This window comes from Equus quagga, chromosome 14 (genome assembly GCF_021613505.1).
Source record: "Equus quagga isolate Etosha38 chromosome 14, UCLA_HA_Equagga_1.0, whole genome shotgun sequence".
Classification (NCBI taxonomy): domain Eukaryota; kingdom Metazoa; phylum Chordata; class Mammalia; order Perissodactyla; family Equidae; genus Equus; species Equus quagga.
The window spans coordinates 46161974-46179106 of NC_060280.1; the positions used below are offsets into that span (position 1 = coordinate 46161974).

At 44.6% G+C, this 17133-nt stretch overlaps 1 pseudogene; it reads right to left on the reverse strand.

Annotated features, from left to right (window-relative positions):
* Positions 1-766: 766 nt before the first annotated feature.
* Positions 767-1808, reverse strand: LOC124251744 (replication factor C subunit 5-like; annotated as a pseudogene).
* Between the last annotated feature and the right edge of the window lie 15325 nt (positions 1809-17133).

Genomic DNA, 17133 nt, shown 5'->3' on the forward strand with positions numbered 1-17133 from the left:
TATCATAAAGGCAGCGAAATTGCTGTGACGTACACGGCTACATTTGCACACAAGTCCTCATCCTCGCAGCAGTCGTAGGTTCAGAGTCCAGCTTAATCTCACGGGCCCTCCCTGCGTTAACAAGTGAGTGTTGTATAACTTCTGGCCCCCGATGGCACAATCTAAGTGAAAGTTCTCTCTGCTGTCCACACCACAATTAGGAACCTGCTAGGTAACGCTTTTACTTCAAGAGGAGAAATAAAAAGGCCAGTTTTTAAAGTAAGAGAATTGAGTCCATTTTATAGGAGTATAATAGTTTTGGCCAGAATTCTATTAACACCTATTTGCATACAAAGATGATCCCACAGATTAAATTTATAAACTTAATTTTAGAGAGTTCTGTTTACCTTGAGTTGGAAGACACTCGGACCATATTAGATTTGAAAGCCTTATGTTCCAGACCAAAATGGGGCAGGTCAGTTTCCTATCATCCAAGCAACTGTAAAAGCCTTAAGGCTGAAAAAAAAGGTTTTGCTGTTTTCTTCCCCCCTATAAAATGCAATAAGAGAATTGTATGTTAAAATTGTCTTGTACATCCCTGCTGCAGACAGCCATAAACATGGTGCTTTTTAAACGCCTGCCCACCCATGCCCGGATCAGAGTTTTCCAAGACTTGGGGTGATTGCGGTTCACTCTCTGGCTCTGGGCAGCAGTTCATCCCGTAACCAGGTCCCCTGTTCTCCAGTCACTGCTGGGCTTGACAACTGTAGCGAATGAGTCTCAACATCTAGGCCTCTGTGACAATCAGGTATCCCCTGACTGGAAAAGCAGCAATGAGGGAACTCAGCTGAATCTTCTTGTTGGTACCAATAGAAAGTTTGTACTCCATGTCCGCCATTTTGGTCCATAAATGTATTCAAACTGAAGTTGGAAAGTCAACTGTGCACAAACAAGTGTATCTCTGTCAGGATATCACGTAATGCCAAGCCCCTCAGAGTGTTCAGCTCCCTAACATTCCTGTAGGCTGTGGTGAAGTCTTGATTCAACACCCAGTCTGGAATGTTGGTGATGTCTGACTTGAGTGAGTGCCCTGTGCTGGTGTAGACAGTCTCCTCTGTCACCTTTCCAAAGGCCATATTGGTGCTCTGCAAAATGTTCAGGGCCCTTCGCATGTCTCCACTGGAGAGAGTTACAAATGCTTTCATCCTGTCTTCACTTAAATCAACTTTCTCTTCTTCCACAACATGTTCCAGGCAGGGAACCATGAGTTTAGGAGTGAGGGGAGCAAATCAGAACCTTGTATATCGGGACTGCAAGGTTGGGATGATCTTTGACAGACAGTTACAACTGAGGCAAAATCTGGTGTTCTCAGTAAATTTCTCAATCACTCTCCTCAAGGCATTCTGGGCATCTTGACTCATGGCATCAGCTTCATCCAAGATCACTATTTGAAAGCCTTTCTTAAATAGTGTCCCTGTGCTAGCAAAGCTCAGGATCAGTCCCCAAATGATATCTATTCCTTGGTCATCTGAAACATTCAGCTCTAAGACCATGGAGCTGAATTCTTTATCTTTGTACAGCTGTTTAGCACAGGCTACGATGGTGGATGTCTTTCCTGTCCCTGGAGGATCATAGAGAAGCAGGTGCAGCAGCTTGAATGGTACTCAAAATGTCCTGATGAGAATGAGATCATTCAGTGTCTGTGGCTGGCATTTTTCAACCCAGGGCGGGTTCCTGATCTTGGCCATCGCTGCGGGCGGCTGCTGCTGCCGCTTGTGTGGGGAGGTCTCCATGGTGGGGAGACGAAGGTGACCAGATCCGCTGGGGTTGGCTTGTCCCCAGAGGGGCCGGCTTGGCAACAAGCTGCAATCTAGCACGGGGACCCTTGCTACCCTGTTTCTTATTTTTAAAAAAACGTGTAAAAGAGATTAAGTCAAGAACCATTTGAAATGGAGTTTAAAATTTTTAAATCTTTACCTTTTATGTTGGTGATGAAATTTTTTTAAATCAAAGCTGCACTCAACTGTCAGACATGGTAGTGGTCATTGTCCTTGGGCACAGGAGGCTCAGGAGGCAGCTGTCCAGATCCAGGCCAAGAGGCACCTCCCAGTGGGCACAGCACGCATAGCTCCAGACCTGAGGCTGAGGCCCAGCCCCCAGACAAAGCTGGATCCCAGAGCCGTGCAACCTGTCATCTTGCTAAGTCTTCTGTGGCTAAGGGTCCTTGGATGGCCTTTGGACCTTGCTTCCTCCTGTCTCTCCCCACTTCTTCCTGGTTGCCTTGTGTGTGAAAACACTTGCCACTGTTAATAATCATTTGAGCTCTGGGCCAAAGCCGAGTTTGCAAAACACCTTTATGTTTCTGATAGGGCTCTCCAAAAATGCTGCTGAACGCCACTGAATTCTGGATCCCTGGCAGTAGCCTAAGTCCCTGATTTCATTTGTACCTCTGAGTTTATTGTGCTTAAAAGGATTAGGTTTGGCATCAAGCAGGTTCAAATCCTAACTTTGTTACTACAATTTATGGAAACTTGAGCAAGTTAATTCATTCTCTCAGAGCCTCAGATTGCTCATCTGTAAAATGGGAATACTATGCCCACGTCACAGACGGCTGTAAGCACCACATGAGCTGATGCATTAATCCATCTTTTTTTTTTTAAAGATTTTTTTTTTATTTTTTCCTTTTTCTCCCCAAAGCCCCCCCAGTACATAGTTGTATATTCTTCTTTGTGGGTCCTTCTAGTTGTGGCATGTGGGACGCTGCCTCAGCGTGGTTTGATGAGCAGTGCCATGTCCGCGCCCAGGATTTGAACCAAGGAAATACTGGGCCGCCTGCAGCGGAGCGCACGAACTTAACCACTCAGCCACAGGGCCAGCCCCTGCATTAATCCATCTTTTAACAGTGGCTTCCACATACTAAGGGCTCAATTAACAGTATTTATCATTTCATCTTGATCACTTCTTTAAAGACCACCTGGGAACACGGGTTTGGAATGAGGTTCTGGTGTTTGGAAATGCCCATTGTAGGGTGCTGTGTGGGATAAGTTCTGCCTGCCTCCTATTAGGGCTTCTGATGTAAGATGGGCCTAGGACAGTGGGTGACATAACACCTGTGGGGACCTGAGACTTTGCTGTTGGCCAAGGAAGACAATCAGTCCTGTGGGTGGAGAAAACTCTGTAGTAACTGGAGTTACACAGGACATCTTTCAGCACCTGAGATAAAAAGTCAAAAGGGTTTAAGTGACGCAGCGAAGGGCATTATGAAGGGAGTTCATGATGCTGAACTGGACCCTCAGATTGGCTGCTGTAAAATAGAGGCATTGTGACGAAGCCCTAGTCCTGGATAGCATAAAGCTTTCTCCTCTGAGTTCTCCCACTGCTTCCCCTTGTCACTCTGCATTTCTGAACTTCTTGCCACGTCAGTCCTCCCATCAGTAAACCCAGGGCCACCAGGCCTGCTTCAAAGCTGCCTGTGACAACTGAGCCAGATTTCTGGGGTCTGAGCCACTCCCTGCCCTGCATTGTTGCCAGGCTCTGAGGCCATCTTTCCCAGCCTGGCTTGAGCTACAAATCGTTTTCTTCTGCACCATCACAGAGAGGGTGACTCCTGGGAAGCCTGACTCTGCTGGTCATTACCAATGGCCTTTTGTCCTTGATGTGGGAAGTTCTAGAAAGACTGTTACTCTGGATAGTAATAATGATTCTTTATTTTTATTCCTTTCCTATCACCCCCCCCCCCCTGCAGTCTCTTATTTTTCTTCTAATGGTGAAATAAATAAATGATGATGCTGTGGATGTGTTTTTATGTTTTCCCTCCATCCACAAATTCAGTCCATTGGTATACCTGCTCTGGATGCACATGTGCCAACTTGATGGTGAAGTGTAATGTGCTTCGTAAAGCAAACCTTTGTGGAGTCTCTACTTTTACCTTTCCAGCAGTTAGTCAGAGGGGAAAACTGGACTGAGAGTCAGCAGAACAAAACTGGAACCCGTGCTTTGTCAGTTGCTGGTTGTGTAACCTTCAGCAAAAAAATCATTGATTTCCTCTGAGCCAAAACTACACTGCAAGAGTTTTGTAAAGATATTGTAGGTGTAAATGTGATGGGCAGGCATGTAGGAGGTGCTCAATTAATTTGGATGTACATCCATACACTCTCCTCATCTCTAGGGTAAGCACAAGGCCAGAAGATGTACTCATATTCTCTCTATGATGCTCAGTTCTACTCTTGTTCTCATCACCACCCCCACAGGCTTACCCGTTACTTTTTAAAAATTTAATAGACTATATTTCTTAAAGTAGTTCACAGCAAAATTAAGTGAAAAGTACAGAGAATTCCCACATACCCCTCCCCACCCTCCTCCACCACACCCACACCAATGTGGTGCATTTGTTACAATTGATGAACTCGCACTGACACATCATTATCACCCAAAGTCCATAGTTTACTTTATGGTTCACTCTTGGTGTTGTACATTCTATGGTTTGACAAGTGTATAATGACACGTGTCTACTCGTACAGTACCACACAGAATAGTTTCACTGCCTGAAAAGCCTCTGCACTCTGCCTGTTCGTCTCTCCCTCCTCCCAAAGCCTTGGCAACCACTGATCTTTTTACTGTCTCCATAGTTTTGCCTTTTCCATAATGTCGTATAGCTGGAATCATATAGTATGCTGTCTTTTCAGATTGACTCCTTTTACCCAGTAATATGCCTTTAAGTTTCCTCCATGTCTTATGGCTTTATAGCTCATATCTTTTTATTGCTGAATAATATTCCATTGTCTGGATATATCACCATTTATTTATCTACTCACCTACCAAGACAGACATCTTGGTTACTTCCTACTTCCAAGTTTTGGCAATTATGAATAAAACTACTGCTAACATTCACGTGCAGGTTTTTGTGTGGATGTAAGTTTTTAACTCATTTGGGTAAATAACAAGGAGCATGAATGCTGGAATACGGTAAGAGCATATTTAGTTTTGTAAGAAACTGCCAGACTGACTACCACCCGTCATTTTTACTGGTAAAGAACTGTTCTTTTTTCTCATGACCTACCACATATTTGAACAAAGGGGCACACATGCTTATTTGAAATTCCACTCCTTGTCGTGTTTGGCCTTGTTGCAATGTTACCAAGGCAAGGTCAAGATTTCATAAACAGTCAGGAGCCGGAGGACCCAACCTTCCTTCAGACTCCTACACTGACTTGTTGAGTAATCTTTCAATAAATCAACCTTTCCTCCAACTCTCCACTTCCCTATTTAGGCAAAAGGAGCTTCTAGCCACATTGCACCTGTGCTAGAGTTTACACACAACAAGATCAGACCAGTGCAAACATAGTTTGTGCTAAATAAATATTAGCTTTTATCATTATTACTTATAAGCCAAAACTTGTAAGACGGACATTAGAAGCTGTACTTGAATGCAACTAGTAGAGGCTGGTGTTCGGGCCTTGGGACGCTTCTAAGATTTATCGAAAGTTTCAGTTTTGAATTTGTCTGACTACCTGGCCACACTGAATTATTTGTAAAGATTAACCATTACACCAATTCAGTTTTTGTGTATGTAAGGAGTCCTTTCCAGAAATTTAGAAAGAACTTCACCATAGTATTTATTTCATTGGGTTGTGGCTACACACGGATTTGAAGTTGCTTTTCCCCTCCAGTGTATGTGTCACCTTTTATCACTTAAAGTAGGAAACCACAGACAGTTGCTGGGAATTGGCTACAGAGATAAGTGGAAAGGAAACCAATCTGAGTTGAACAGAACGCTGGTCAGGAGCAGCCCTTTGCTCCAGCTGCCTCACCCATCACTGTCTGCTCGCCACCTTCTCAAGCTGAAATTCCTCATGTGCTCTTGTTGTCCCTTATTGCCACCGACCTGCGGTGACTGTGGGGTGAGAGTGAGACCCTTCTCACTTGTCCTAAGCAACTGGTGGATGTTATGGAGATAAAAAATTTCAGGGAGAATTGAGGAGGGGCAGAACTGAGCAATGTGGGGGAAGGGGGTCATTGTTGGAGGGGACATCCCACAAATAAGTAAGATTTGTGTTGCTGGGTTTCTGCATTTTCTTACCTCACCTCTAGTATCCTTGTGGCCTGATTGCTCAGGGCCCCTCCACCTAAAAAGGACTGCATCCAGGCCTGGGGACCTCCGAGGGCATCTTTTCTCTTCCCCTCCCACAGAGCCCCTTCTCAGAAGATTCACATCGTGTCTATGTATTTCAGGGCCCATTCATTCATTCATTCAGCACGTTTGCTGAGCACTTACTGTGTATCAGGCACTGTTCTTGGAATTGGGGACACAAGAGTGAAAAAGGCAAAGTTTCAACTCTTCTGGAGCCCATATTCTCATTATAAAGAGTGACATATAGTAACATGTCACGGAATTGTAAGGGCTATGAGGAAAAACACAGCAGGTTAAGGGGGTAGAGAGTGACAGGGCTGCTATATTTGATATGGTGGCCTTTTGGGGATGTGGGAAATGGCTTCTTTGACGGAGAAGGCCTCTTGGCCATGTGGTCTTGGAGTGTACCAGGTAGACCTGGGAGTGGGGGCATCATTACAGGCAGAGGGACAACACATGCAAATGCCCTGAGGTGGGCACATCCTTAATGTGCTTACAGATTAGCAAGTTGGCTGGAGAGCAGGAGTGAGAGAGCGGGAGCCAAGGCAGGGATCTGGTTGGGGGCTAGGCACATAGTGTCTTAACTCGGTTAGTGCCTACTCCTCCGGAAAACCACCGAGTGATTGGAATGGTTGGTGGTTTAGGTAAGCTGGGGATGGAGGAATTTCAGGTCCACAGAGCCTTTGAAAGTGCTCATAATTCACAGCCAGCTCTGAAAACGGCTCTGTCTTACCTCCCAGATGACAAGCCTGAGAGCAGGAGCTCTATATGTTTTGATTCCCTGCTGTCCCAGCCACCGTGACATGTGTCTGACTCATAGTAGGCACTTTGGATTTGGATTGAATTAGATGGGACTCTAGCAGACACAGCAGATCCTCGGCATTCACTAAGTTGAAAAAAGCCATTTCAGCTATTTGTGAGCAACCTGAAATCAATGGTATGCAGTCAATATTTTGGAATTTTGCTGAGGCCCATGTTTGAAGAATGCAGAGGCTCTGAAGTTAGTGTGAAGGAAGGAGACCCCTAGCTCCTGGGGAGCCTACAGCAGGAATTCTCAGGAAAAACAGCTGGTAGGTGAGAGATCAGAGATGAGAGTTGAACAGGCGGTAGATTCAGAGTGTGAGGCTGTGCCCAGGAAAATCCTGCCTCCAGATAAGGATAATATTAGGAAAGTGCTAGGATTAGGAATTTGCAAAGATCTCAGCATCCATTCCTTGTGAATGTCAAGGGTCTACTGAATAAGCTCCTCCTTCCTAAGAAACTTCTTAGGAAGCAGGTGGCTTAACCTCCCCTCTCTTGTGAGGTTACCTTGACTATTGTTGCATATGACCCTCTAGGATCCTAAGCACTTTATTTGGCCTATAGATTATCTCATGGATTAAACCAGATTAATACAATTTGTTGTTATCTTTCTTGGTTTTCTCTGTAGAGTGAGGGCTCAATGCATATTGGTGATCGAATGAATAAATGGTTTGAAACCAACAATAGAAGTGAAAAAAGTGCTAGCATCATAAGAAAGAGTGTCATAAGAAACTTCATAAATGAACAGTCCTTATTATAGCATTATTGCTTTTACATTATCTTTCTTTTTTCTTTTGGTGAGGAAGATTGGCCCTGAGCGAACACCTATTGTCAGTCTTCCTCTTTTTGCTTGAGGAAGAATGTTGCTGAGCTAACATCTGTGCCAATCTTCCTCTATTTTTTCATGTGGGTTGCTGACACACTGTGACTTGACAAGTGGGTGCTAAGTCCTTGCCCGGGATCTGAACATGCAAACCCTGGGCCACTGAAGTGGAGCACACAAACTTAACCACTATGCCACCAGGCCAGCCCCAACATTAATTATCTTTTTTTTTTTAAAGATTGGCACCTGAGCTAACATCTGTTGCCAATCTTTATTTTCTTCTTCTTCTTCTTCTCCCCAAAGCCCCCTAGTACGTAGTCATATAGTCTAGTTTTAGGTCCTTCTAGTTGTGCCATGTGGGACGCTGCCTCAGCATGGCCTGATGAACGGTGCTATGTCCATGCCCAGGATCCAAACTGGCAAAACCCCGGGCCGCCAAAGCGGAGTGTGTGAGCTTAAACACTCAGCCACCAGGCTGGCCCCTAATTATCTTTTAAATGAGACATCCAGTCTAAGTTGGGGCCTGAAATAACTTGCAGAGCCAGAAAATAAACTGTTTCTCATTTTCCAATACAAGACCTTCTTTCATTCACTCAACAAATATTGTTAAGCATCCTCGCTGTGCCAGGCACTGTGCTGGGGGCTAAGGATATAACATAATATGGAGTTTACAGTCCACTGGGAGACACAGACAAGCAATCAGGCAGTGTCACCACAACACAGCTTCTCCTCAGCAACTGTGACGATATCCAAGCTCTCCCCAAGCCCTGGGTTTTGGAGCCCCTGGAGAAGTGTATCCTTTTTGTTTTTTTTGAGGAAGATTAGCTCTGAGCTAACATCTGCTGCCAATCCTCCTCTTTCTGCTGAGGCAGACTGGCCCTGAGCTAATATCTGTGCCCATCTTCCTCTACTTTGTATGTACGATGCCTGCCACAGCATGGCTTGACAAGTGGTGCCATGTCCACACGGGGATCCAAACCGGTGAACCCCGGTTGCCGAAGTGGAGTGTGGGAACTTAACCCCTGCACCACCGGGCTGGCCCCTGGAGAAATGTACCTTTTCTTGGGAGCAGTCAGCCTCAAATTCAGGGCCAAAGCCCTGTGGGACTCTCAGAGCTGTTTCCTGGGCTCATGGCAATCTTCTTGGTCGTTTTTCTCAGTCGTGCCTGACAAATGGACACATGCCACCTTTGTGGGGAATGATGGGTGCTCCAGGCATCCATATTCCTTCCCTGCCAGTTCTATAGGAGGGTGGGGGCTGGCTTTGAATGTCGCCTGGCTGCTTCACTCTAGGAAGTGAGGGTGGCTTATGTCAGATCCATCCTTCTTCTGCACATGCCAATGATATGCCTTGGCCCCTTTAGGGAGCTGGGTCATTTAAATTCCACATCCTATGTTCCATTCTGTCTTCCCACTATCTCCCCTCTGCTGTGGACTGAATGTGTCCCCCTAAAATTCGTATATTGGAACTCTAGTACCCAATGTGGCGATATTTGCAGGTGGGCCTTTGGGAAGTGATGAGGTCATGAGGGTGGAGCCCTCATAAGTGGGATTAATGCCTTTAATGCCTAAGAAGAGACAGGAGAGAAATGATTTCTCCCTCCACCTTCTGAGGATGCAGCAAGAAAGTGGCTGTCTATAAAGCAGGAAATGGGCCCTCACCAAGAATACAACCATGCTGGCCCCTGATCTCAGACTTCCGGCCTCCAGAATTGTTAGAAAGAAATGTTGTTTAAGCTACTCAGTTTACAGTATTTTGTTATAACAGCCCAAATAGACTGAGACACACCCCAAACTGCTTGTCTAAAGTTCACGCCGACTACTCCAGGAGAAAGCTGAAAAACCAAATGAGATCAGAGAGGCAGGGGAACAGTCGCCATATTATGTGTCTACAATGTGCCGAGAACCCTGACTCGCACTTTAGCCATCATGCATTTTCCCCTCTGAGAACTCAGTCTGTAGAGTCAAGCAGATGGAGACTCGAAGCCCAGCTCTGCCGTTTATTAGTGTGGCTGTGGGCAAGTGACTCATCACCCGGAGTCCCCAGCTTACTGGAGGACAGTGTGGCAGAATGGTTATCAGCACACACCCTGAGCTCAAACCTCAGCCCTGTGTTTATAAACTGTTACCTGGACGAGCGAGCTGCTGTGTCTCCACGTGCTTCAACTTCCTCTTGCCTAAAATGCAAACGGTGATAACCGTACCCCCAACAATAAGGGTGGTTGTGAATATCAAACAAGTTAATACAAGCCCCAGGTAAGAGCAAGCTATAAATTCGCAACTTCTCGTTAAATGTTAAAAACAAGTGTAACTTCAGCATAGCATTTGGCAAAAAGCACGCAACAAAGTCTTGCTACTCCTGATGTTTTCGTTATTATTACTTATTTTGTATTATTTTAATAATAATATTATTATTACTTTTATTGCTATTACTTTCAGAGTTCAAGGTGACAGACCTGCAGTCTTCCCTGCTAAAGTCCCTGAAAATGACAAAGGAAAAGGACTGTAGCTTCTTGTCACTCAAAGCATGATCCAGATCCCACAGCACAGACGTCACCTTTGAACTTGGTAGAAATGCAGAAGCTCAGACTCCTGTCCAGACTTATGACTCAGAACCTGCATTTTTAACTAGATCCCAGGTAAGTCATGGGCAAGTTTAAGGTTGAGAAGCTCCACTCTAGCACGCTGATTCTTAACCCCTTGGAATCACTTTTGAAATATACTGATGCCTAGACCCCTGCCCCCTGCCCCCCCAGTTCCGTTTTAATTGGCTGGAGTACGTTTAAAGCTCCCGAGGTGACACGATGTGCAGTCAAGGTTGAGAACCAGCCATCCAGCGTTTGGTCCCTGGGGAGTTAGGCTGCAGGGGTGGATGGGAGCTAAGCTTCTTCAGCAACTGCCAGGGAGAGTTCTGGTTTGTTTTCTTTCTCTTCAGGCCCAGTGGAAGTACGAAGGGACACGAAGGGGCACATTCTTCTCTCCCGCCCCCGCCATTCCCCAGTCCTCATTCCAGCCAGCAGGACACGTGACAAGGCTCTGTGCAGGCTTCTTGGCCATGGTTTCTGTTTCTCTTTGTCACAGGTCAGTGTCCAGGCTGTATTGGCTGGTGGTGTCGCTCTCCCTCCAGTTACCATACGATGGGGCTTGACTTGTCTGTGGTGGGAGTTTTTGAATTTCGTTGAAATGGGGTCTTTCTCCTTCCTTCCTCTGCTCCTGCCCGCTGCTCTCAGCACCAGGGGCTTCTTGGTTGGAGAAAACCCGGCTGGAGATCTCCTGACATTTCCTGTGAGACCCTTGACCCCTGGTGGAAAATTCGCATTTCCACCTGGCTCAGGCGAGTTATCTAAGAGAGCATTGCTGTCAGGATGACGGCACATGCCCCATCGTAAGGCCAAGGACTCTCTTGGGGGCTGGCCGCTACTGTTCTGTGGGAATGAGGATCACAGGTTGTCATTTTCTAGAAAAGCTGGAAACTTGGAATTTTATGAAAAAAATCTTCAGATTTTTAAATGTTGGCAGCTAATTCAAAAAACTTAAAAGCCCTGATGGCCAAGTAAGACATATCCAGAGCCCAGAGTTGGCCCGTTGACCTGGAGACATGCCCCCTGTTCTAAACAGCCCATTTGGGTTGTGAAGATTCCACAAGCCATGGTGCCTAACCTAAACGATCTCACTCCACCTTTGGAGCTGGGAGAAAAGGTAGGACACCTGGAGTCCTCTAAGTCACAGGGACAAAAGTTTTTTTTTTTTGAGGAAGATTAGCCCTGAGCTAACATCCACTGCCAATCCTCCTCTTTTTGCTAAGGAAGACTGGCTCTGAGCTAACATCTGGGCCCATCTTCTACTTTATGTGTGGGACCCCTGCCACAGCATGGCTTGATAAGCGTTGCATAAGTCCACACCTGGGATCCGAACCAGTAAACCCCGGGCCGCCAAAGCGGAGAGTGTAAACTTGACTGTGCTATGCCACTGGGCCAGCCCCGACAAAAGTTTTTAATCCAGGTGACTTAGTTTGGTAGACTCTCTGCTGAAGGCACACCTTCTGTATGCCTAGGCCTAGGCATGGCATGGCTGTTTCTGACTCTCACCATCTAAGGCCTCTGTGTGTTCTCCTAGGGTCACAGAGGACCTCTATGCCTGCCCTGGGGCCAGATACTGTAGGAGTTGGGCAGAGTATGCCATATTTCCCTAGGACAGCGGAACAGAAGGAAAGAAAGGAAGATTTATACTCTTTGGTCTCCTCCCTCCCTTCTTCTCCTCCCTCCCGGCATAACAGGCAGCCCCAGCATTTGACTGAGCTCCTTGTTTAATGCTGCCACATCTCTGCTAGTGACCGAATGTTTCTCCCTCAATATTCCCTTTATACAAGATGATGTGATGTGTGTTTGTTGCTAATATTAGATTTGCAACAGATGCCCTCATTGTTGGGGCCTGGGTACATGTGGAGCAGATTCCTAAAGCAAAGACAAAGCCCTCAAATGCCCAGTGACTTTAATAGCAGAACTTGCTGCAACAGGCAGGGGGCTCCCACCATGTTGGGCAAGGTGAAGGGGACAGGCCAATAAGAGCCTCAGGAACGGAGTCATCAGTCTAGAAGCCACTGGAAATATAGGCAGAGCTCTTGGGGGGAGCAGGCAGCATAACGCATGAAGAGGAGGCATCTTCACGTGGAGACAAGCACCCAGGTCTGCGGTGAAAACGACAAGTCATCTGGTCATCACTGGTGGCCAAAATCAGGGAACCAGAGAGCAAGCTCAGGAGACAGCAGATAATTCAATGAATGTGGCCAATGTCATGGTTCTTTCTGCTCCTTTCCATTTTTCTCAATAAAATAAAGTCTTTTTTAGACAAATCAGAGGAGGTTACACACCATGAGTCTCCTGGGTCTTAGCATGAACTGCTGGGACTTTCGTTGCCAGCGCCCCCCCCCCCCCCCCCCGCCCATCTTCAGAATGCTCTTATCTCACTTCTGCAAGATCATTGGTGTTTCTTAATATCTACTGAACGTGCTTTTCTTTCCTTTTTTTTTTTTTCCAAATTTTTATCTAGTTGCCTGAACCCTTGTGGAAGTTAATGCTGCATCCCACGGTAGAGATTGTGTCTCTCTGACTATGCCTCCTGCACGTAGCCACATGCCAACAGACATCATCCTAATGAGCATTTCTGCACACAGTGATCCCAGTGCTAGTGCAGTGGAAGGCTACCTGAGACTTGGTCAAAGCCAAGGGATCAAGTGTCTGCTGGTCTTGGGAGGGCTGTGTTGGAAAGGTTCTGTGCGTCAAAGCTCCTATCTTGATTTGGAATTGAATTTTCGAGTTGAATCCTCCAGCTAACCTGCTTATGAACTGAGTTCGATCTTCTGAAAATAAAACAAGAGCCCTAAAATACCCATCTTATAAGCTCCAGATTTTGGTAACTGCATTTGTTTTTTCCCTAAATGAAAGTCTGGCCACCTACCCCCAGAGGAATTCTATGGAAGAAAGGAACTAGCATTTATTGAGTTTTGCTATAGTCTAAGTGCTTCGCATTAGTTATTTCATTTAATTCTCATGTCACAACATGAGGTAGGTATTATTAATCCCATTTTGCAGACAAGGGATTTAAGGCTCAGAGAACTCAAACAGCTTGTACGTGGTAGAGCTCAGATGTAAACCAAAGTCTCCGGATGCCCAAACCGGCACTTTTTCCATTCATCTGCATTTTGGGGGGTTCTTTTACAATTCCCAGATGCTGTTACATGCAGACTAAGGCGGACACGTGTAGAGAGAGATAGGACTGACTGTTTTCCTTAATTTTTTTTCCTAGTGATAAAAATAAAAGCAATTGTTTTAAAGTCATAAGTAATTAGAATGGATACTTAGACAGGTGGATTTCTGAAATAAATGGTTAAAGTTCCATGTTGAGCATGGAGACGACCATGTAGAAAGCTGAGATTTTGAGTTCCAGGACAGTCAAGACCATGTTTTATTCAATCTGTGCCCCCAGTAATTAGCACTAAGCCTGGGCCACAGGGAGGAGGGAGGCACTCCGTGTTTGCTGAATGAATGAGTAAGCTTCTCCTTCATCCCCATCAGTATTTGGAGGAAAGAGACCATCTACTTAATTTCAATGGACCCCCCCCCCCACCCACTAAGCAGACTGTTGTCTTCAACACAACTGCCACAGACTGAATGTTTGTGTCCCCCCAAATTTCATGCATTGCAACTTAACGGGTGACAGAGTTTGGAAGCGGGGTCTTTGGGAGGTGATTGGGTCATAAGAGTGGAGTCCTCATGAAGGGGATTAGTACCCTATGCAAGAGACCCCAGAGAGCTTGCTGGCCCCTTCTGCCATGTAGGGACACAGCGAAAAGACAGCCATCTATGAACCAGGAAGTGGGCCCTCACTCACAACTGACAGTGTGGCATAGGATAATTACCTCAGTGGGATGTAAAATAATGATGCATTTTATAATCAGCGGTGTCTTAGATATGATGAAATTCACTCACCGAATCCTTTGGTGTCTTGATCGTGGACTTCCCAGCCTCCAGAACTGCGGGAAATAAAGGTTTGTTGCTTATAAGCCACCCAGTCTATGGTGTATTGTCATAGCAGCCCAAAGAGATTACTGCAAATACTAAGTCTTAAGAGGGACTAGACAAGAGAGCCGAGCCAAGCAGTTTATCCCTATCTGGAGGAGGCGGATTCAGCCTTCTTGCCTCATCAGAACTTCCATTTCATGCTTGTGTTGCAAGGAAGAATGACTAAGTGCCCTGGTGATCTAGGAACAACTGGAGAAAAGGAAACCCTCCTGAGAGCTTTTCTAAAATTTGTGCTCACTAAATTTACAGTCGTTTCCGGACTTCAACTGAATTTAATGTTATTTGCTTTAAAAAAAAGTATTTTGTTGGGGCTGGCCTGGTGGCATAGTGATTAGGTTCGCATACTCCGCTTTGGTGGCCTGGGGTTCACAGATTCAGATCCTGGGCACAGACCTACACGCTGCTCATCAAGCTGTGCTGTGGCAGTGTCCCACATACAAAATAGAGGAAGATGGGAACAGATATTAGCTTAGGGCCAGTCTTCCTTACCAAAAAAAAAAAAGAAGTATTTTGTTATTTTTCTCTTGTAAGATAGTTTTTCTATATAAAATTTAAAATACACAAAAATAGAATAAGATAATTTTACCTATTCTATCATGCAAAGACAATTCTTGAACTCTTCTCAGTCTGTCATCTTTGCATATGCTCACACAGTGTGATCATACCATGTATAGAATTTTTATTCTACTTTTCTGTTTTTTCTTTCTGTTATAAACATGTAAATAGCACTTCAGTTTCCTTTTTTCCTGGAAAGTTTTTTAAAAACTTTCTTAATACAAAGGCAGTATATATTTGTTCTAAGAAAATAAAAATATACAGGGGAAAAGTATACAGAATATCCAAAATGAAAAAAATTAAAAATGTGGAAGTTTTAAAACAGAATGCTCTGCATTCTTATATTGTCAGTGGAATATATTTTAAAAGGGGAAATGCAATCAGCAAGAAACAAAAAGCCAGGGAAGCTCCTTTTGATCCCATTTCTAAATATACAATCTTCACTCATGTCTGCATGTCTGTCCTCTGAATAATCAGACTCCTTTGGGCCCAGAAGTTGAGCTGAATTAAGGTTGGTGGGAAGAGGCTGTGAAATCGCTCACAGGACCAGTCTCCAAGGTTCACGAAAGCATAGCTGGAAATGTGATGTTATTTTAAAACATACATTTATGGAGTCTTCTCTTAGGGAGAGTATCGTCCATGACTGGAAAACAATACTGTGAGCAGCCACTTGGGGAAAGGTGTGAAATCTCCAAAGCCCCTCTCAAGTAGCCAGAAGGTCACTGTCCTTCTAAGAGATGTTGGTTAACTGCAGGGCTTTGCTCCCTGGTGTATGAAGGTTTGGGGTCAATGTTGAATGGCTGAACCCCACCATCAGACATCCTACTTCTCTGCCGTGTTTCAGATCATCCAGTCTCTCCCATAAATAATTAGGTAAAGGATATTGGTCTAAATGGGCACCAAATTATTAGCCTGTCCAAGGCACCCACGTCTCAGTGGTTCTCAGTTATATCACCTTTCTGAGATCTTGGCTAAGATCAAGGGATGGATACCAGATGTCTCTTCCAACTCCAAGCCAGGTGTTAAGAGAAGCTTCTCTCTTTCCCAGTGAATGGGCCAATCATGTCATTACTTGCCGTTGCCATCCTGTACAGTCGTTTAAAAATGAGCTATATTGATTGCCTCTGATGAGGTTAGAGGAGCTATGTCAATATTTTATGTCTATATCATCTATTAAATACTTACATAGTACTTTTTATGTGCTACGTAGTTTTTTAAGCTCTTTGTATCCTGAATTTCATCACATCTAAGACATCACTGATTATAAGATGCACGATTATTTTATATACCACGGAGGTAATTAAACTAAGCTACACTGTCAATTGTAAAATGAGCCACAATTTCAGAGATGTTAAAATGTGAAAAGTGCGTGTGTTAGAATCAATGAAACACGGTATCTTAATGCATTTAATACTTAAAACAACACTAGGAGGTAGGCTCTATCATTATCCTCATTTTATAGATGAGAAAATTGAGGCATAGAGATGTTCAACAATCTTCCCAAGGTCACACAGTCCGTAAGAGGAGCCGGCATTTGAACCCAGACAATCGAAATCCAGAGTTCAAGCTCATAACCATTACACTCTTCTTATAAATATGGAAAGCCAAAAAAAAAGTTTCAGAAAAATTATGTTTTAAATTTTTATTTATTAATTTTTTATTGAGGCGTATCAGAAAAATTATTTAAAACATTTCTATGCATGAAGGTCTTCAAAGTTATTCCTGCCTGAAGTAATCCTTTAACATCTGGACAAATATCCAAGAGACAGTTGAACATCCCAGAGGTGCCCAATAGTTCTTTGGGCCAGGCGATTTTTTTAGTGCAGGCTAACAGGGAGAGAAGGTATATGTGTACACAAGTGTGCTTCGTCTATGAGAACCGAAGTTGTCTAACATTGCTTTTAGACATCATCCCAAGTTTAGGTTTGCTAGAAAGAAGACAGCGCTGCCCACAATTTTAGGTGAGCATGACTCAGCCTCCTGCTGGCTCGGGCGTCGGCAGCCCTTTTGACACACAGGCCTCTGCCTCTCACTTGAGGGTTGAGCCAGGCTTATTTTCATAGGTTTAGTCATTATTAGGAAAATAAACCAGGCCTTCTAACTCAAATTGGAGCTACTCTTCAGCTTCCTCACCTCTCCTAGTAACCCAAATGGGGTTAACTTTCTCATTATTTGTCAATTTCATGCATGTGCTAGACAATCTACAGAGAGAGAAGAGTCAAAGAAGCAAATACAGGAAGGTACAAATTATTATTCTAGTTAACG